The sequence below is a fragment of the Taudactylus pleione genome, unplaced genomic scaffold, assembly GCF_031769625.1.
Source record: "Taudactylus pleione unplaced genomic scaffold, aTauple2 ptg000127l, whole genome shotgun sequence".
Lineage (NCBI taxonomy): Eukaryota > Metazoa > Chordata > Amphibia > Anura > Myobatrachidae > Taudactylus > Taudactylus pleione.
The window spans coordinates 2,071,021-2,093,921 of record NW_028284529.1 but is presented as its reverse complement, the minus strand read 5'-3'; positions in this window follow the sequence as shown (position 1 = coordinate 2,093,921).

Sequence of the window (22,901 nt, the reverse complement as noted above, 5' to 3'; positions counted from 1 at the left end):
CAGTGGTTCCCAAACTCGGTCCTCAAGTCACACTAATAGTCCTGGTTTTGGTGATATCCATGCTAAAGCACAGATGGTTTAATCAAAATAACTGAGGTACTAATTAGGTTGCCTGTGCTCAAGTATGGCTATCCTTAAAACCTGGACAGTGTGCATTGAGGACCATGGTTGGGAACCTCTGGACTAGACACTAACTGGAGGAGACACAAAAGGCAAGACACAGGCACAGAGCTGGGATGGAACAGGGCAGAATCCAGCAGGACACAGGAGTAGGACTGGCAGTGACAGGGCACGGAGGACTGAGTCTGGGAGCAATGGTATACAACGGCACATACTGGACACAGGAACACAGGTTCAGGAGCAAGGAACTGCACAGCGTGCACCGACAACATGAACATCCACTAGGTGCAGTAACTTAGTAATATCACCGGCAGGCAGGAACTGACTCGAACCCCTAATGAAGGGAGGTGTATCCTGTAATTGGTCCATCAGGCTGAGGCCAGGTAACGAGACTTTCCAACAGGTGAGTAACTGCACATAGCAGCCAGAGTCCAGGTGGTTAGGATAACACCTGAGAGCCAATCAGGCAGAGAGCTGCAGCGGCACAAGTAACATACACCAAATCAGCTTATACTGTAGGTAAAATCGGACAGTTTAAGTTTATTGTTATTGTTTGCTATCTGTGACTAAAGAAATTAACAAATTGCTCTTTTAATTATAACATTTTAAAGCCTAAATTTATGTCTAAAACTTACGTATTGTTCTTAGCTGGTAATTGTGAACCTTTGGTGTACCAATTGAAACGGTTCCAAATGTTAAATCTGGTACATGTGCAGGGGACTGCCAACACCTACTGTATGGTATACATATATAAGAACAAAAATGGTGAATTAAGGTACCGTGAGCCCCATGTTGTAACCAAGTCCTGGGCATCCCACCACATATAGCATATAAAACAGGAGAAGTAGGAGTGTGCAGCCTCTATCACATCACTACTCTCTCCCACTTGCACCTTAAACTGAACACACAGTGCTCCTGCAACACCTGTAACCTCATCAACATCTCTTCTGCCCCTCCCTTTCTCATTTGCCTTCTGGAATTCCAGGTCAGTTTGCAACAAACTGACCAGGACTGAGGGGCATAGCAAGTCCTATGGGGCCCCATAGCAAAATGTTTCCATTTATGCAAATTACTTTGCAGTTTATGCATTATGGTTATAAATTATGTAATGTTTGCATTCTCTACCTGTTTAGTTGACATACAAAGTTTAAATGGCTTGATCACATGGATTCTATGTCTATGGCTATAGATGACAATTGCGATCAAGCAAGAAAGCGAAACCCACATAATTTCTGGTCCACGTTCGTGGTGAGACGGACGCTCACAGCTAACCTACTACCAGTGCATACTCCACTGCGAATACCACCTGCATTAGCACTGTGTACTGGAGACTCTCCTGGCTACAATAGTCTCCAGCAGGTACCCCTCTCTTTACTTTCAGAAGTGCTCTCTCAACCAGCGTGCAAGGCAGCCTGCATGTAATGAAAGGCTAACGGGGAGTGCCTAGGAGGCCATTGGCTCTGTCACGAGACTGTTCCAGTCCCTCTCTCATTTATTGTCCTATGCAACATTGCAGGACAATAAACAAGTGGCAGGGCATTAGTACTCCTAGCACTGCTTTTTCTCTTTCATTATTATCCGGACGTCTGGGAATTTATTATTGTGACTAATTTGCTTTGAAATATGCAGTTTTTGTTAAGGGATATGTAATTAAGGTACCGTATATACTCGAGTATAAGCCGAGTTTTTCAGCACAAAAAATGTGCTGAAAAAGTACCCCCTCGGCTTATACTCGAGTGAAGTGTAGCGCTGACCGGACGGAGTTCGGTCAGCGCTACACACTGCCAAACACACAGCCGCCGGAGCCGGCAGCTGTGTGTTTGCTGTAATCAGCAGCCGCTGAGAGTCTGTCAGACTCTCAGCGGCTGCTGCTGCTCCCACTGCGGGAGCCATCTTCCGGCTCCCGCAGTGGGTGATGGGAGACACGTCGTCATGACGACGTCTCTCCCATGCAAAGCGGCCGTGGAGGAGCGGACAGCGGCGGGACCAGGAGCGGGAGTTTCAGGTAAGTGTTTATTTATTTTTTTATTCTTACCACGTCTCTCTCTACTAGGGGGGGGGGGACTACAGGGGGCACTACCAGGGGGCGATTACTACAGGGGGCACTACCAGCGGGCGATTACTACAGGGGGCATTATCAGGGGGCGATTACTGCAGGGGGCACTAAAAGGGGGGATTACCACTGGGGGAACTACCAGGGGGGGATTACTACTGGGGGCACAACCAGGGGGAATTACTACTGGGGGCACTACCAGCTGCTGCCATTTCCCACACTAGGCTTATACTCGAGTCAATAAGTTTTCCCAGTTTTTGGGGGTAAAAGTAGGTACCTCGGCTTATATTCGGGTCGGCCTATACTCGAGTATATACGGTATAGAGTTTATGCTTACACGCAAATGGTGCATTTATTATTTTGATAAACTGCTGAATGATATTATAGCAGTTAACTATGCATGCATTTGAATGCTCTGTTAGGTGTCAATACTCAGATATTGTATTTAGACCAATTATTGTGAAAACATTGTGCAAGACTGGGTTTAAACATGGTGCAAAATTTATCTTTAAGGATAGTCTGCCCATCCTGTTTCAACTTTAAGTATTTAAAGGCCCATTTATCACTTAATGTTTGCAGTGTATTCCCCAAAAAAACACATTTTCGTGGGATACCTGCAGATATCAAGTATCCCCCAGATGTTATGGAGGGATCGCAGCAGCTATCTGAGATATCTGCTTCTGTCCCTCCACTTCCACCAGCACCGCAAACCCCATATATGGTGCTGTCATGTTTACCAACTTGGTCCCCGCAGCTTACAGCCATCTGACGATGGGCTACATATCGGAAAAACTATGGTTTGTAGATCACGCATGTGAAGGATTTTTGGCCAAGGATTGAAGAAACCGCTGACGCAGCCACTTCTCTTCCGGCACATCGCAGGGATGGGCTCCTTTTGGAGCCCATCCCTGTGGGTGCATTTTGTTAAATCCCAGAGCTATGGTCGCATCCTGCAATCATGGCCGCTAATATCGCACCCAGATCGCATTGCACATGCGATCATTAATAAATGAGCCCCTTAGACACCAAAGTGCATCAATGGAAATATTAAGTTGCATTGTCTTATTCTATTTTACTAGGAAATACCATGAGCCTGTGAATGAGATAAATTGATACTTTCTAAACTATGGGGCATATCCAATTAGCCGCAGGGTTTCACCCGCGGCTGATTTACGGGCAAAAGTTCTGCGACACAGGGATTAGCTATTCAATTAAATAGCTTTTCCCCACATCATTAAAACAGGATATCCGTGCGAGAACTGCGGAATCAGTGTGTTATACCCGCTTGCGGAAGGCTGAATAGGGTGGCCTCATGCAGATTTTACCTCACGCCTACATGAGGTGTGAGGTAAGGTCCGTCAGCGGGGACTCGTGCACGGGGTGTCGGGGACACCCTCGTGTGGAATCCTCGCTAATTGAATCCCGACCTGTGCAATAATTAGCCGTGGGGTAAACCTCGCGGCTAATTTGATATGTCCCTATGTAGACAAAAGTGGTTGAACATCCCCGCACAAGTGAAATGCATACCATACATACCATTGCACACCAGTTCCAAATGGCCTCTAATGTTGCGGTTTTGACAAGAACACTTGGTAGGGAGGCCCATGCACTTGCAGTTCTATGGAAAAAAAACAATAGTTTTTAATCAGGAGGACAATAATGCCACCTTTCATATTTCCAGGGCGATGCTGGACTGGTATACATAAAATTCAGTAACCCGGATGGACTGGCCAGCTCAGAGTCCAGATCTTAACACCAATGAGAACCTCTGGGACAAATTGGAGCAACGGGTGCATTTTAGGCTGACTCGACCTTCTTCAGTGTCACAGTTGGTCAATGCAAGGCGGAATGTAAAAAAAAAAAAAAAACACCTGCTGCTGCCCAGGAACATGTGGACAGTTTGCCAAGAAGGGCGTCTGCAGTAATCACTGCACTTGGTGGACCTACAAAGTACTGACATCAATAAAATCTTGTTGACTTATTTACTGTCAGTGTCCAATCACTTTTGTCTGTATAGTGTACAAATATTAGGTAGTGTTTATTTATTAACAGATTCTCATATAGCTCAACATATTATGTTGCATTTTACAATTGGAAACATTAGTAGAACAAAACTGGATAATAATAGACAGACAGAGGTAGGAAGGCCCTGCTTGCAAGTTTATAATCTATAGGGGAATAGGCATTGATACACAAGTATAGGTGCTACATATTGCATATTGGTCCAGCCAGATTGCAGAGGTTCTTGGTGGGCTGAATGATCCAGTCACACAAGAATGTTAGCCAAATGTCAGGAGGACAGGAAAGAAAATGTGTGAGGTTATGTGTGGACTGTGAGAGGGAATGAAATTAGATAGTGAAGCTATGAAGGTTATGTGGGCGGTTTTGGAATCTGATAAGCTTGTCTGAAGAGGTGAGGTTTCAGGGGTCCTTTGAAAAAGCTGCATGACAGCAGTGAAACGCGTCAATGGCTAAACCTTGGCACAGGGCACTTTTGTGAGAAGCTTCTCTATACAAATGATGACATTGTCCAGAATTGGGATTACCAGCACATGACTTCTAGGACTGTGGTTAAGGATTCCGTTTCTCTGCGTTGGATTCCCTTGCTATGCAGGACCATCACTAATTAGGATCCCTTTCAACAAACACCACAGAGCCAGCAAAGCGGTGTACTAGCTGGACTGATACTACCCACAGGACATTGATCTTTATGGACGAACCGCCCATTGAATACTGCCTAGGTTATATTGATTGAATGATTTATGATCTCTATATGTTTTTTATTACTTGTAATTGTCTGTCATTATATAGTTTCCGATATTAAATGGTTTACTAAGTAATACATTACTCCCTGATTTCTAGCACTGTTACTCATTGTATTTGTATATTTGAGTTTTCAGGGAGCACTTAAAGGTTTGGTGACTAGAGGAAAGTCTTATTGCGCATGAGAGGGCATTCTACAGAGTTGGTGCTGTTAAAAGAAAGTTCTGTAACAATGAATGGGAGCAAATAATGCGTGTGGATAAGAGATGCAGATCTTGTGCAAAGCAGAGAGGTACGGTTGGGAGATATTTTGAGATAAGTAAAGAGATGTATGTTGGTATGGTTAGGTAAATAGCATTATGTATAAGTAAAAGTACTTTTTATTGAATATGGTAGAAAACCAGTAACCAATGGAGGGACTGACAGAGTGGAGCAGCAGACTATGAACGTTTGTCGAGGAAGATCAGCCTCACAGCTGCATTCATAATGGATTGTAGTGATGAGAGCCTGTTTTTGGGAAGACCAGTAAGGAGACTATTGCAATAGTCAATACTGGAAATAATGAGTGCATGGATTAGAGTTTTTGCAATGTCTTGTGTAAGATGTGATCAAATTTTGGATGTTTTTTAGATGTATGTAACATAATTTTGAGACAGATTGAATGTGGGGAACAAAGGACAGTTCAGAGTCAAGGATGACACCTAGGCAACGAGCTTGTAGGTAGGTAGGTAGTGTGGATTGTCGAGTTATCAACAGTGATAGAGAGATCGAAATGGTAACTATTATCGGCCGATGAAAATATAATTAATTCTGTTTTGGAAATATTAAGTTTGAGGTAGCGAGATGACATCCAAGATGAAATGGCAGAGAGACATTCAGTGACATGGACCAATACAGATGGTGACAAATCTGGGGAGGATAGGTAGATTTGAATATCATCCATGTACAGATGATACTGAAATCCAAAAGAGCTGATTAGTCTGCCAAGGGACATGGTATAGATTGAGAAAAGCAGAGGACCTACCACCGAGCCTTGTGGTACTCCAACTGATAGAGGTAGTGAAGGAGGCAGAATCAGAAAAACGAACAGTGAAATAGCTCTTAAATAGGTAGGATGAGAAGCAAGAAAGGGCTGTTTTCTTAAAACCTAGGGATTGTAGTGTTTGTATAAGAAGAGAGTGGTCAACAGTGTCAAAAGCAGCAGAGAGATCCAGAGGAAAAGAGTAATGTCCTTTAGTCTTGGCAGTGACCAAATCATTCACTACCTATCAGTCAGTGCTGTGTTTGTGGAGTGTTGGGAACATAAGCCTGACTGAAATGGGTTCAATAAGTTGTGTGAGTTAAGAAAGTGTGTAATGAAGAGAATGTGTCAGAGGGTTCAGGTAGGGAATTGAGCAGGTCACTGGCTGAGGAAGAGCATATGATTTAATTTCGGCTCTTGTCCTTGAAGTAGGAAGCAAGATCTTGTGCGTGGATAGTAGCAGGTGGGTTAGGTAAGGGAGGGGTAAGAAGTGATTTAACGTATAAAAGAGTCACTTGAAGTTAGAGGCTTGAGCAGAGATGAGAGATTGTAAATATGTTTGTTTGGCAGTGTCCAGAGAATTACTGTAAGAGTGGTAGATAGTCTTACATGTGAGGAAGTCACTTGGAGTACAAGATTTATGCCACTGACGTTCTACTTTACATGAGAGTTTTTGTCTACGTCAAAGTCTACGTGGAGTGTGATGGGTAGCTTGAGCTACTTCATTGAGGGCTCTTTCTAGATTCTGGTTCAGGTGTGATGCAGCAGTCTCAGGAGAAGTGAATGTAGAAATTGGTGAGAGTAGTTGTTGTAGAGAGGTGGATAGTTGTTGAAAATTCATAGCAATATTTCTGCGGGTTTGAGGAGGCTTAGTTGATTTCAATGACATTGAGATTTGCAAAATGGAGGAGAGTGTGCAGGTGATGAGGTTGTGATCTGAGAGAGGGAAAGATGCCTGAAATTAGAAACTGAGCATAGCCTGGTGAATACAAGATCAAGGCAGTGGCCCTCCTGATGAGTAGAGGAGTCAGTCCACTGGCAGAGGCCGAGAGAGGAGGTTAAAGAAAGTAGTTTGGAGGCATGAGAAGATTGTAGACTGTCAAAAGGGATATTGAAATCACCCATTAAGATGGTGGAGATGTCAGAGGATAGGAAGTGAGGGAACCAGTCAGAAAAATGTTCCAGATATTGTTGGGGTGGCCCAATGCACAGAGAGAAAGGGGTGAAAGTACTGATAGAATATACTTCAAGGGGGGCATGGCTTGGCAGCCATTTGCAGGAGACGTGCTTGTTTGCAGCTCCTGCTTCAGCGTTTTTGATTTCGGCCCTTGCCACCCGGATCCCGTTCTTTCTCCCCCTGCTGTGCCTCCTTGAAGCCCCTAGCATCGGTGGGTGCCCCTTGGGCAGCGCTACGGAGCCGGGGAAGGTCTCCTACCTTCCTGCAGGCTGTAGCCTTTTCCACCCTCCAGAGACTGGAAGCTTTCACCCACCTGCCTGTGGTCCCGCCGGATTGCGGACCCACCGGAGGTGCTGCCCGCCTCAGTCAGCTTCTGCTGTATTCCCCCCTGTTGCTGTGACTCCCCGTCAGTGGAGAGATCTGCCTACACACCCGCCGGCCAGCTGTGTGTGGACGCTCGGCACTGACCTGCGCTGACAAGAGGGAAGCGCCTGCCATCTTGAAGCCTTGAAGGTGAGGGAACTGCGGTGCAGATACTTGGCAGTGGATCCCCAGGACCTATTCAGATCCCGGCTACTAGGTTCACCCATCTGGAGGTTGAGGATCCCCGCTGTCGGGCGAGACGTGCTGTCCTGAGGTGGGGTGAGTGAGCTGAGTGTTGCTGCGGAGGGAGGCCAGCGCTGCCTGCCACAGCACTGTTGTTTACTTACTGGCTGGAAGCTCTCTGACTCTCCTGCACTCTCAGTGACTCCTGGGCTGCTTCTCTGATCTGTAAAGAGCTGAGTTTAAACTGTATACACAACACCTACTGTAGCTTAACAGTTACTCTGCAGTGAACCTACCCATTCCTTGCAGGACTTTCCAATATAATTATTTTACACTGATTCTATATCTATTAACAACACCAGCTAATCTAGCTCCCTCTAGTGGTGAAACTTTGGAAACTCATCATACAGTCTTTTAAATATCATCTGGAGACTGTTATACCTCACTCCAAGTGTCTGTCTTTCTTGTTATACCCAACAAAACTTTTGCTCTTTTCCGACCTTATGAGGTCGCGCCTGGTCCGGTTCTCTACTATGATGTAACGCTAATCCTGATGGCTGCCTAGGTCCTTGAGAGGGACGGTGCCTGGCAACGACCCAGATTTTTCTCATTTTCCCTAGCTGGCCTCACACATGGAAATTGATCTTCATGTCACATACTTACACTATCTAAACTCAGAATGGGGAAGGATAAGAAACAAAGGTCTAGATCAGAAGCTGGGGGCAGATCGGATAGCGGATCTCATCAGGACTTACGTCAATTCCTAAAGCCCGCTGGTACCAATGCTGCGGATGAAACCTTGCACCAGCCTCACCTGCAGCCTCTTCTTCTTCAGAAAGAATGTCTCCAGAAGCCACTTCCTGCCCTCCAGCATCTTCCTTCCGAGACGAGATTAGTGAAATTCTCTCGCACGTTAGGTCACTACCTACGAAACAAGACTTTCAGTCTATGGAGGCCAAACTTCAATCCACTATTCGCCAGGAAGTGGCCACTATTCAATCGAATTGGGGACCAGAATTGATGGTCTGGAAGACTACAAAGAGGTATCCGCGGACACATTCCACCAATTCACAGACTTACTCTCTCACCAACAATCTGAGATACGCCATCTAAAATCACGTATAGACGACTTAGACAAGTCGTAGACAAGACGCAACAATATCAGGATACGTGGTCTATCTGAAGATGTAACGCCTCCTAATCTTACAGATGCCCTCACAAAGATATTTGATGAAATTCTTGGCCTAGACCCCAATAGTGAGATCCTGTTTGATAGGACACACCGCGCTCTCCGACCAAGAGGTCTGCCTACTGACAAACCCCGAGATGTTATCTGTCGCCTTCATTACCACTCCTAAAAAGAAGCTATTTTACAGAAGGTTCGACAGCTTGAAGAAGTCGATTTTAAAAGTGACAAAATTCAACTTTTTCCCGATCTTTCTTGGTTTACCTTGCAACAAAGGAAAACCCTTAGACAACTCACAGAACAACTCCGTAAACATTCTCTGAGATATCGTTGGGGTTTTCCATTTAATCTACAAGTAACTCATAATGGGAAAACCGTTGTCCTTCATACACCAGATGAACTTCCTTCCTTTTTCACAGCTTTGGGTATAGATCCAGTGACACTTCCGGATTGGGAGAACCTTCACAGCCCTTTATCGATTCCTTCCCTTCCTTCTGATGGAGATAGTTGGCAACGTGGTACAAGTTCCAAGCGGAAGACAAGACGCCTATCTCTCACACCAACCATGAAAGTGACTTGATCACAGCATATTATATACAAAATTGGTGAGACTGTTCTAGTTTTTTTTTTTTTTTTTTTCTATCTACAAAGGTCTTTGGTCTTAATTTTATATTTAAATGTTTCAATGCCATTGTTTTTTCTGACGCACTTTTAGTGCACCTTAGCTAATTACTAGTTACTGCAGTAATATCTGTGACATTATAACACATGTCTGTAAGTTTCATATTGTGAAGTTATCTGTAAGATTATTTTAGTAGAATCAACTAAATTCTATAATTGCAAGTTTGGGTTGCTGTTGTTGCCGTCCCTCCGTACCCCCCCAATGCTGCATTTCTTTTTTTTACATCCTGGACATGGAGCTGATTTTTGCCTCCTGGTTGTCCAGATGCAGCATTCCATTGTTCCAATATCTACCTATCTTTAATATTTCAATTGTTTGCTTAATATTTGCGATTGTTATTTTTTTCAATTTTTATTTTTCCCATCTCTTTTCCTTATCCATATTTTCTCTATCCCTCAAAGGTGGTCTATACAGTGGGGTGACTTACACTTTATCTCGAGGAACATTTTGTTATGCAACTTCCACACTAAGATTCCATGCCTAGTCATAAACCCGGGTTGCGGATTGTCTCCATCAATGCAAAAGGATTAAATATCCCTGAGAAGAGATCCCAAATGTTTTGGTCCTTTCGTACTGATAAAGTAGATATAGCTCTGGTGCAAGAAACACATTTTAAGATAGTGAACGCCCCTTCTTTGAAAAACTGTTATTACCCACACACATTCTCTAGTGATAATTCAGTTGGTAAAACTCTAGGTGTTGCTGTTTTGTTCGCTCGTCACTTACCAATATCTGATGTTTCCATACACAGCCTTGTAGAAGGTAGGGGTATTTTGTTTAAATGTACTTTATACCATCAGCGTTTCTCCTTTTTAAATGTGTACACGCCTAACTCTGGTCAACCCTCCTTCATTGCTAATGTGTTGGATAAAGCCGAGACCTTATTGGAGGGGATCATAGTCGTAGGAGAAACTGGCCTCTTGATCCTCTCCGTGACACCTCTAATAAAATATCTCATAGGCCAGGTAAAGAATTTAGACGGATGAGACGCACCCTTCACGACCATCAACTTGTTGACACCTGGCGTATCGCTCATCCAGCTGAACACAATTTCACATTCTTCTCCTGTCCTCACCACACATACTCGAGAATCGATTATATTTTTTTGAGTCACCGACATTTACATCTCGTCTCAAACACCTCAATAGGATCCATCACGTGGTCCGACCACGCTCCAGTTTTCCTTACACTTTCTCTGCCACAACACCCGCTCAACCCTTGGTCATGGCGTTTTAATGACCTCTTTTTACAAGATGCCTATTGCAAGTCCCAAATCAAGGTTTCTTTCGACTCTTATATTGAACAAAATTATAAAGATGACATTTCTAAGGTAACGGTGTGGGAGGCACATAAATTTGTTTGACGAGGCACTTGTATAAAACTGGGTTCCTACTTAAAAAAACAGAAAAAGCAGAAAAGAGATGCCCTTTTAGCTGAGATTAAATTCCTGGAAACTTCCCATAAAGCTTCCTTGTCCCCACATTTCTACTCCAAATTGGAGGAAGCTAGAGCTGCCCTTCGCAAACTCTCCATGGATAAAATAAAACTATCCTACCGTAAATGCCGTAGTCGCTTCTACCAATGGGGAAATAGACCGGGTAAGATGTTGGCTAGGGCTTTGCTGGAACAACATGCTACTACATTTATCCAAGCGATAAAAGACGAACATGGCCAGACCCATAATGAAACTGCACGAATCGCCGATTCCTTTCGATCCTATTACCCCAAACTTTACAATCTACAGAATCTGGATCAAGGCTCGGATATTATTGCTCATCGAGAGGCAATTTCATCCTATTTACGCTCGCTTAATTACCCTCAGCTTTCTTCAGAAGAGGCTGATACTCTTGAGGCGCCCTTTTCTATTGAAGAGGTGGATCAGGTAATCTCCTCCTCCCCAGCCGGTAAAAGCCCTGGCCCGAACGGATTTTCTAGAGCCTACTACAAGGCTTTTAAGGATAGGTTGGCCCCCCTCATGACTCGTGCTTTTAATTCAATCACCAATAGAACCAATTTCTCCAAACAATCACTAGAAGCACACATTACCGTCATACCTAAGGAGGGTAAAGATCCTACCTTATGCCCTAGTTATAGGCCAATCTCACTTCTAAACATTGATTTGAAGATTTTTGCTAAACTCCTAGCCAACCGGTTGAAGATATTCTTACCCAAATTGATACATGATGACCAGGTTGGTTTTGTCTTAGGCCACCGAGGCCAGAGACAACACAACTAAAGTTATCAATTTAATACACCAAGCCTCTCTCATGTCGGCCCAGTCTATTATCTTATCGACCGACGCAGAGAAGGCTTTTGACAGGGTTGACTGGGAGTTTATGTCAGGTCTTTTGCAGCATCTGGGATTAGGGCCTACATGTCTGCATAGAATTTTGGCCTTATATGATGCTCCCACAGCAAGAATTAGGATAAATGGGTCTTTCTCTGACTCATTTGCTATCTCAAATGGTACGAGACAGGGGTGCCCACTTTCCCCACTTCTATTTGTTCTTTGTATGGAAGCTCTAGCTAGGGCAATACGAAGTAATGTGAATATTTCTGGTGTCCACATAAGTGGTCGGGAATATAAACTGGCACTCTTTGTGGATGATCTTCTTGCATTGCTTACTAACCCGACTATTTCCCTCCCGAATCTTATATCAGAATTCCAAAAATTTGGTCTGCTCTCAAACTTTAAAATGAATTATTCTAATTCTGTGGCAATGAGCCTGACTGCACCTCCATCTTTGGTTGATTCCTTGAAACAATCTTTTCCCTTTGCTTGGCACCCCACTAGACTTAAATATCTCGGAGTCTATCTGACTAAAGATCTATCCCAACTGTTTTCAAACAATTTTATCCCATTATTGCAAGCTATCCGTACTGATTTGACTAGATGGCGCACTGCTCGACTATCCTGGGTCGGCAGGATCAATGTGATAAAAATGAATTCACTACCCAAAATTCTATACTTAATGCAATCCCTTGCAATCTATAGCCCTCCAACATGGTTTAAGGAAATGGAACGCCTTATTCATAGGTTTGTCTGGAACAGCTCTATACTACGTTTTAAACATGCTATCCTTGACCGCCGTAAACAAGATGGAGGTCTGCTGCTTTCTCATATCACTAGCTATTATCAGGCCATAATGCTTAATCGAGTTCTCGAATGGACCCGATCAAGAGGTTTCAAGCAATGGATCATGCTGGAGGAAAGCAGTCTGGCTCAGCCTATAGAAATTGCCCCATGGCTTCCTAAACTACCAACTATTAGACATCCCACTATAACACCCACATTACGCTCTTGGCAGAAACTACGCCGTCTTTCCCATATTTCATCTGTTTCCCCTCTCGCTTCCTTTCTTGGGAATCCGGATTTTCCCCCTGGGCTTTCCACATTGTCATTCAAAAATTGGTCGTGTGAAGGCCACTTTAGACTAGGTCAGTTGGTTTCGCGTCAGGGGTGCGTCCGTATACAGAACTTCAGGAATTATGGCACTTTCCCCAATCCGAATTCTGGAAATACCTCCAACTACGTCATTTTATTATCTCCTCCTGTAAGTTGACTGATCTCACTAGGACACTCACTTTATTTGAATCTTTATGTTCCAGCTCTCAAACTCCATCTCACACTATATCCACATTATACTCACTAATTATTAGAAATTTGTCTAAATTACCTCCACTATTTACTACAGTATGGGAAAAGGAGCTCCAAGGTGTCATACGGGACATAGACTGGGAGATTGGTTATAATAACACCTTTGCCAGCTCTTCTTGTATCGCTACTCTTGATACTCTTTACAAAGTTATATCACGTTGGTATAGACATCCAGTACTTTTAAATAAAATGTTTCCTCAGGTCCCAAAAACCTGCTGGAGATGTAATTCTTCACCAGGTAGCCTTCTCCATATATGGTGGGACTGCCCCTCCTTGGCCCCTTTTTGGTTGAATGTATTTGAGTGTTCTAAGATAATTTTGGGAGGTGAGGTCCCTAGAGATCCTGGTTTCTGGCTTTTAAATATGACCTCATCCTCTATAAATTCTTAAAAAAATTCCTTACTGAGACACTTAAATAATGCAGCTAAAGCGGTCATCCCTGTCTTGTGGAAATCCACCTCGCCTCCCTCCATTAGAGACTGGTTTAGGAGGATGTCAGCGCCCAGCCGCAGTAGCGTCTTAGGTTGCCTAGACAACCGCCTGAGGTGAGTCGGGTGATGTCATCACCGGGCGACCCGCGCCCTCCGGACACGTGAACGCGACTGTGGAGAAGCACGTCACTCTCTCTCTGATCGGGTGGGGTATTTAGGTAAGTGTCCTGTTTGTGTATATTTGTGTTTGTATTCCTGACGACGGGCCTTGAAACGTTGAATACATTTTGCTACATTTAAATCCTGGAGTGACGCGCTGTGGTCTGTCCTGTTTAGTGACAGTAAACCTTGGACGTTTATATCATTTTTGTGCGAGCACCCAGGTACTCTACTATAAGAAGAATATTGAGTGCCGAACCATACCCAATATATATCTTTTTCTGGGGCACACTTGTAAAATTCAAACAGTTACTTTAAAAATATTTTTAACTATTATTATATATATTAAAAGTTAAGTATTTTTTTAACTATTGAGTACATATGCTGAACCTCAGGCAAGACTGCTAGATAGTTAAGTTTAGTCATGATTGAGCCTTGATTGTGAATATATGTATTTTATCATGTGATGTATTTTATTGGATAGTAATGTATATTGTCAGAATGGGACCACCCGCAACAGTTGGCCTATGATTGGCCAAGGGGGGTATAAGTGTACCACCTTGATAAAGACATTTTGGTCTAAATGCGTTGGTGTATAAGAGTGTGCTGCAAGGGTTCAGAGGAGGATGGCTTTCTCCTGACGCCATCAGATGTGAAGGACACCTAAACCCCGGGCCATCAACTGTTGGACTTTACATGTGAGAGGTGTTATTTGATTCCTCCCTATGGTGCTTTGAATATACTAAGCTAGAGTAAAATCTAGATATGTGATATTCATACTCTAAAAAAGACAAAATTGTGAGTACTGTAATTTGGTGGAACACTTACTGATTAACTCACCTTAAGTAGCTACACATGGAAAATTTCTCTCTTTCTTAAGTCAACCAGAACAACAGTGAGGAATACAGCTGACCAGATACATCACTCTGTGTACTTTTATTGGATTCTTTCATCTGACAGTTTAAAAAAAAAAATTTTATTCTCGATTATGGTGTCAAAATAAAAAACCCTTCCATACGAAGAATATAAACCATAGATAGATGAGATAAAAAAAAAAAAAATATGAATAAAAAGTTATTCACAGCTTGGAAAATAGAAACTTTGGACTAACTAATGTGCAAAGACCAGCCCTCTTGAGGCAAATAAGTTAAAGAGTCTATAACAGTATCACATGCAGTGGATATGTGAAAGTATGAAGCTACGCTACTTCGCCATTGAGCGTGTAGTATATCAAATATGCAGTGATTAGTCTTTTTGGTGCTTTGTAGCCCAACGATCTTATATGATGTACTGATTGGGTATTGTCCAAGCTTCGCACCAGAAAACAAACTAATATTGTCATTATTAACAACAATGGGACAGAGGAAGAGAGAACCATGCCCTACAAACAAGATCAAACCAGCTGTCTGCAAGTTGAATATATTAGTAGACACTTTCTACGTTGTTGTATTATTATTACTTTTGAATAAATGATGTATGAGCTACTGTACCCGTATTATGAAATAAGGATACTAAACTCAACAAGGAGATCTGTTGCAATGTTTTTATGTATCTCAAGGAACTCGTGTAATTTTATTATACTTCTATTTCATTGCTGGGGGGAGGGTGCATTTTTTCTCAAAATAGCATAAGCAAAAGCACATATGACAAAGAAACAGTTCAGTAGTTCATTACCATTATATTAACTAGTTGCTTAGCATACCCAAGTATCTAAAAAACCCCATAGATGCATAAAATCTGGCCTGACACTTGTGGTGTCACTTTGGGCAAGAAGGATAAATAATGTAGGGCTGCTGCTGGCTGTATTATTACCAGTGTATAGGAAAGGGTCCTAGACTGCACACCCTGAATGTAATATGTAATATGTAATGGGAGATGCTACCTGTTGAGACTATTAATGCAGGCACAGAAACAGACAAATCACAGGTGCACAACTCCAAATAACTTATTATTTTTAAATACATTATACAATAAAATTTTGCAATAAATAGAGGTTTTTAGCAGAATCATGGCCAAGGTTATGGACCTACCCACCATATCCAGGTAACCTTTGTAGGGTAGGTCCTTAACATACTAGGGTTCAAAACTAGGTTTTAACGCAAGATAGGTAAGAGCATACACTCCATTTAGTGTGCTTCTTTGCACACCTGAAGGCATGAGACACCTTCAGCCTGGACTAGCACCCCTCCCTTATTGGTTTAAAGCATGGAGTCTGGTATTGTGAATGCACACTAGTAATAGGCTCAATTTAGGTAAGTTCTACAAATTATATACTGTAGTGCTACTTTGGGCGTGGGCCCCTGGATTGCTTTGGTTGGTCTGCTTCAGGGCATCACATTAAAATGCAAAAAAGGAAAAAATGTGTTATAACAGTTTTACTGTTTATTATAGTTGTATTTTCACTTCTCCATCCTATATACGCAGCCGTAGCTGCTCTTACCTATCTTACTTTACACTTCACCTTTCTCATTAGAGCGATGTCCTGGGGTGGCTCGGCTGAGCTGGTTTGGGGGTGTCCTGCGCTCTGGATTTGAACCCTAGTATGTTAGGGACCTACCCTACAGAGGTTACCTGGATATGGTGGGTAGGCCCATAACCTTGGCCATGATTATGCTAAAAACCTCTATTTATTTATTGCATAATGTATTTATATATATATATAATTAGTAATTTGGAGTTGTTCTGTGCCTGTATTATTACCAGGGCAGTGTCTGACTGAGGTGAATTTGGACCACAAAAAAATATGAGATATGGTAAGAACTTTGTTATCTCTATTTCTACGAAGTCCATAGGGTTCCACAGGATACCTTGGGGTATAGGTGATGACGTCAGTCTTCAGGCACCACAGAGTTAAAGTTTTCAGCCTCCCAGGATGCATCTGGGTCCCTCTCCTATACCCCGCCCCCGGGCCAAGGCATCTCAGTTACGTCACAAGCCATAGGCCGGAGGAGGAGAAGAAAGAGAGAAGAAAAAATCTGGACACTCACAAGAATCACATTCTCACCATAGGGAGATGGAAAAACCGGTGACCAGAATAAAGCCCATCTGCAGTACAGGTGCAACAGGGCGGGAGTCCTGTGGAACCCTACGGACTTCGTAGAAATAGAGATAACAAGGGTAAGTTCTTACCATATCTCATATTTTCTACTTCAGGGTCCATAGGGTATCCACAGGATACCTTGGGGTATAGGTGATGACGTCAGTCTTCAGGCACCACAGAGTTAAAGTTTTCAGCCTCCCAGGATGCATCTGGGTCCCTCTCCTATACCCCGCCCCCGGGCCAAGGCATCTCAGTTACGTCACAAGCCATAGGCCGAAGGAGGAGAAGAAAGAGAGAAGAAAAAATCTGGACACTCACAAGAATCACATTCTCACCATAGGGAGATGGAAAAACCGGTGACCAGAATAAAGCCCATCTGCAGTACAGGTGCAACAGGGCGGGAGTCCTGTGGAACCCTACGGACTTCGTAGAAATAGAGATAACAAGGGTAAGTTCTTACCATATCTCATATTTTCTACTTCAGGGTCCATAGGGTATCCACAGGATACCTTGGGGATGTCCCAAAGCAGTATCCTTTAAGGGTGGGGACGCTCCTGTGCTGAGAGGAGAATCCGCCGCCCGAAGGAAGCATCCTGAGAGGCAAAGGTGTCAGAAGCGTAATACCTCACAAAGGTATGGACAGAAGACTACTTAGCAGCCTTGCAGATCTGAACTGCAGAGGCACCACGTCTAGCTGCCCACGAAGGACCCACAGACCTAGTGGAATGAGCCGTCACCAAGGAGGCAACCGGAAGACCTTCATGAAGATAAGCTTCTGAAATTGCCATACGAATCCAGCCTGCCAAAGTCTACTTTGAATCAGGCCAACCCTTTTTACGGAAGCCATAGAGGACAAACAAGGCGTCCGACTTCCTAAAAGAAGAAGTGCGGTCAACATAAATTCTCAATGCCCGCACAACATCCCAAGTGGCGTCACCCACTGAAAATCCAGGTGAATTGAAAACCGGCACAACAAATTCTTCATTGATGTGAACACTGGATACCACTTTGGGAAGGAATCCCGGACGAGTGCGAAGCACCGCCCTATTCTTCTGAAAAATCAGAAAAGGGGGTCTACAAGAGAGAGCCCCTAAATCCGAAACCCTTCTGGCCGAGGCAATGGCCCGAAGGAATATGGTTTTAGCTGTAAGCCATTTGAAGTCCACTGAGCCCAGTGTTTCAAACGGCGGTCCCTAGAGAACTCTCAGGACCACAGCCAAATCCTAAGGCGCCACTGGTGGAACAAAAGGTGGCTGAATGCGAAGAACACCTTGCATAAAGGTGTGCACATCAGAGAGCGCAGCAATCCTATGAGGAAACCAGACTGACAGGGCAGACACCTGCACTTTCAGAGAAGCCAGGCGAAGCCCATGATCCAGTCCAGCCTGTAGGAAAACCAACACCCTAGACAGGCGGAACTCCCTAGGGGAATACCCTCTAGGTCTACACCACCGGAAGAAAGTATGCCACACACGATGGTAGATTCTTGTCGAGGAAGGTTTACGAGCATGGTTTGCACCACAAAGCCAGAAAACCCTCTGGACTTTAGCATGACCGTTTGAACAGCCACGCCGGCAAAGACAGCCGAGTCAGGTCCGGGTGAAGACAAGGACCCTGTGACAGCAAATCGAAATGGTAACCTCAGAGGAACGTCTACTGACAGACTCTGGGGGTCGGAAAACCAGTGCCGTCTGGGCCACTCGGGAGCTATCAACAGTAGCGTACCTCCTTCTCGTTTGAATTTCCGTATTACCCGCGGAAGAAGGGAAAACGGAGGGAAAAGGTAGGCAAACTGGAACGTCCACTGGACGGACAGAGCATCCATCAGAGACGCCTTTTCGTCTCTTGCTCGAGACCCGTACAGCGGCAACTTGTTGTTGTGTCGGGACGCCATGAGGTCTATCTCTGGAAGACCCCACTTGCCCACCAGTATCTGAAAGACATCTTGGTGCAAACACCACTCTCCCGGATGCACGTCCTGCCTGCTGAGAAAATCCGCTTCCCAGTTGAGGACTCACGGGATGAACACTGCTGATATTGCCGGGAGATTGCGCTCCGCCCAGACCAGAATGCGGGACACTTCTGCGAGTGCTGCCCGACTTCGGGTTCCTCCTTGTGTGTTTAAAATAGGCTACTGTGGTGGCGTTGTCCGACTGGACCTGCACAGGGTGACCCTGGAGAACCGGCTGCGCCAGCTGGAGAGCTCTGAACACCGCACGGAGTTCCAAGATGTTTAGTGGAAGCTCCGCTTCTGCCCGAGTACACCTGCCCTGAAACAAGTGTGGACCCGTGACAGCTCCCCAGACCCACTTCTCCAGCCAGAACGGACGACCCTTGTTGAGGTGGGTCATCTGCAACCACCAGGTTAGAGACAGGCGAACCTCCGGAGTGAGCACTATCGTCTGGAACCTGAGACACTGATGCAATCCATTCCACCTGGACAGGATCAATAGCTGCAGAGGTCTGGAGTGAAATTGGGCATAGTCCACCATGTCGAATACCGACACCATTGAGTCCAATAACCTCATTGCCGAGAGAATCGACACTCAACGACACTGCAGACAACTGCGCACCCTCAACTGCAGAGCCAGGATCTTTTCCTCCGTCACAAAGATCCGCTGCTGCCTGGAGTCCAAGAAGGCCCCGTGGTGCAGGATCCTCTGAGAAGGGGTGAGAGTGGACTTCTACCAGTTTATCAACCAGCCGTGACGTTGCAGTACCACAATCGTCAGATCCAGATGGTGTAAAAGAACCTCTGGAGACCCTGCTATCAATAGGAGGTTGTCCAGATAAGGCAACAGTCGGACTCCCTGCGTCCGCAGGAGAGCCGCCATGACCACCACGACCTTGGCGAATACCCGTGGAGCAGTCGCCAGTCCAAAAGGCAGCTTCGCTGCAGATTGCAAATCTGAGGAACTGCTGATGGCGAAAAAAAAAAAAAATAGGGACATGCAGGTAAGCGTCCTGGATGTCCAATGACACCATGTAGTCCCCAGGGTCCAGTGCCAGAATAATGGACCGCAGGGTCCCCATCCGAAACCAAGGCCCCTTCAATGACTTGTTGAGGGCCTTTTAGGTTGAGCATTGGACGGTAAGACCCATTGGGTTTCTGCACCAAAAATAGATTGGAATAGAAACCCTGGCCCCTCTGGGAAATTGGAACATGCACTATAACTCCGGCCTGGAGCATAGTGTGCAATACCTTCCGCAGTTCCGAAGCTTTGCTCCGGTCTAGCGGAAGGCTTGTGGTAAAAAAAAACTGAATGGAGGCCTGTGCCAAAAGGAGAGGGCATAACCTTCTGAACCTTAGTGTCCGTCGTAGCTCTCGACCAGCACTGGGCGAACTGAAGAAGGCGGCTTCCCCCTATGGGGTCCCCCAAAGGGAGGCCCGGACCGTCAGGCCGTAGGTTTGTCATCTGACCTAGGGGCCGGACGTCTGGTACTCTAGGCCTGTTTTCTGGGCTTGGACGATTTCTTGGTCCCAGCCTGTCGTGGAAAGGACTGTGCTTTAGGCCTACCTTGGACCCTGTGAGGCCGAAAGGACGACATTCCAGCACTTGAATGCATCGTAGCAGACGGGAGACATGCAGATTTTGCTGCTGCCAACGTAGCTACTATTTTGTCCAGATATGGACCAAATAGGACCTCTCCATTGAAAGGCAGACCTTCTAATCCCTTTTTTGGAATCAGCGTCCGCCTTCCAAGAACGCAACCATAAGGTGCGACAAGCAGCCACAGCTGCAGAGGAAATCCTAGAGGTGAGCATACAAATATCTAAGGCTGCTTCATTGATGTAAGTGGCCGAGTCTCGGAGAATGCCCATCAACTCGGCCTGTTCAGCCGAACAGTCAGAGTCCAAAGACGCCTCCAAACTATCCGCCCAGCGCTCCATAGCTCTGGCTACCTAACACACGGCCATAGCCGGTCTGGATGCTCCCCCTGTCAGGGAATAAACGGATTTGAGGCAGATCTCCACCCTGCGGTCTGTGACATCCTTCAATGATGACAGCGAAGGCATAGGCAACGTGGGACTTCTGACTAGGCGTGTGACGTGAATCCACCTGCGGAGGGGATTCCCATTTAGAAAAATAATTGTCCGCAAACGGATAAGCCACAGCTAAGCACCTCTGGGGCTGATACCATTTTCCTGGATTTTTCCACGCCTTCTCTAAATGATCCACTAATTGATCAGAAAGAGGGAACACCGTAGCCTCACCCTTAATATCCTTAAAAAAGGCATATTTGGATTTGGCCACCGGAGGATCCTCATCCTCAATAACTAAAGCCATGCGGACTGCCCGAATAAGACCAGGGATATACACCTTGGACTTAGCGTCCGGTTCTTTGGTACGGAGAGGTTCTTGGTCAGATAGATCCAGAATCTCCCCATAATCAGACGTCACGTCGTCATCCTCATAAGGAGCAGACAGAGACGCTTATGAGGCCGCAATACAGACTCCCCCTGTAAAACATCGGACAAATGCTGAACCGATGTATGCAGGGTATTAACCCACGCAGGCTCCTGAGGAACCTGGTGAGGGGAATTGGGGAGACTGTGGGGTACCATCAGTTGTCTCGGGAAACTCTGCATGGGTGATGGCACCACTGATTGCTGGGACAGACCCGTCTGGGTAAACACAGGTGGCGGAGCTAGCTGGCCCACAAGGGTTGTAAGCGCCTTAGCGAAACAAGCCCAGGGAGGTTCCTGTACCGGAGCCGTGACCATAATTGGCCGTGACAGTGCCAGGCACTGGCGACATAGCCCCTCTGCGTTACCCTCCCCCTCCGCTATCGGTACATTACATTTAGTACACAAGAGCTGGAGAGGAAAAATCAGTCTCAGACATGATGGTAAAGTATGTGACACTCACACCTATACTATTGGTATAGTGTGAAAAACGCCCTGCGCTCCGCGCACCGCAAGGGCTTTGAGCAGAGCAAGATCAGGGATAGTTATATGGCTGACAGTAGAAAGTGAAAGTACAGACAGCAGGGCTAGCAGATTAGTCACATACAATGCAGAAGAAAAATCCCTGCACTATCAGCGCTGATCTTCAACTACTCAGACCCTCAGGCTGGTAGGACTCAGCGCTGCATTGACTGACCTCTGGCAAACGGAGGAGAGGTATACTGGGGGACCCAGTCCGCAATGCCACCGCTCACAGGCTTCCAGCAGCGTTCACCATGCTTTAAAGATGGCCACCGAGGAGCAGAGGATGAAGGAGGCCGGCCTGGGGGAGGAGCGCTGACACACTATGGCCAATCAGTCTAAGCAGAGAGGCTGTGTGCAGCAGGGGAGGCGCCGGCTGTGAGACAGGGAAAGCGCGCTCCCCTGGCATGCATTTAACCCCTGGGACGCCGCAGCACATGCCGCTCAGCAGCGGCCCGCTGTCCCAGGGGGTTGTGGAAGCGCAGGTTGGTCGTCTGGCTCCACGCAGCAGCCAGTCCCCAGGGAGCCCCCTGCCTGGGGACTCAGGACCATGTGACCAGCGGGGACCCACCGCGGGACCCCGCTGCTTACTTGCATCCCCTTGAATCCGGCCATGGTCCAAAACATCTGGGGGCACCGCTAGCCGTGACCCCAGATGTTTACCAGCATCCCCGGATCGGTACCGGCGTTCTGGTACCGGCGGGGTGTAGGGGAGACAGCATGGACATCAGTACTGACTGTCCATGCTGTACTCCCAGATGTGCAGCCAGCGCTGCCTTTAAAAGAAACTTCAGGGGCTCTTCATAGCCCCCCTCTGCACAGTGCCTCAGTCTCCGGCCAGGCACCGACGAAACTGAGATGCCTTGGCCCGGGGGCGGGGTATAGGAGAGGGACCCAGATGCATCCTGGGAGGCTGAAAACTTTAACTCTGTGGTGCCTGAAGACTGACGTCATCACCTATACCCCAAGGTATCCTGTGGATACCCTATGGACCCTGAAGTAGAAATAAATAATTTTATCTATCCATTTTATCCATATAACATGGCCATTATGGGGAAAGACAATTTTATCTCTGATCGCTAGTCATGTCAGAAATAGATAAATATAAACACAGCTTTCACAAGTGTTTATATAT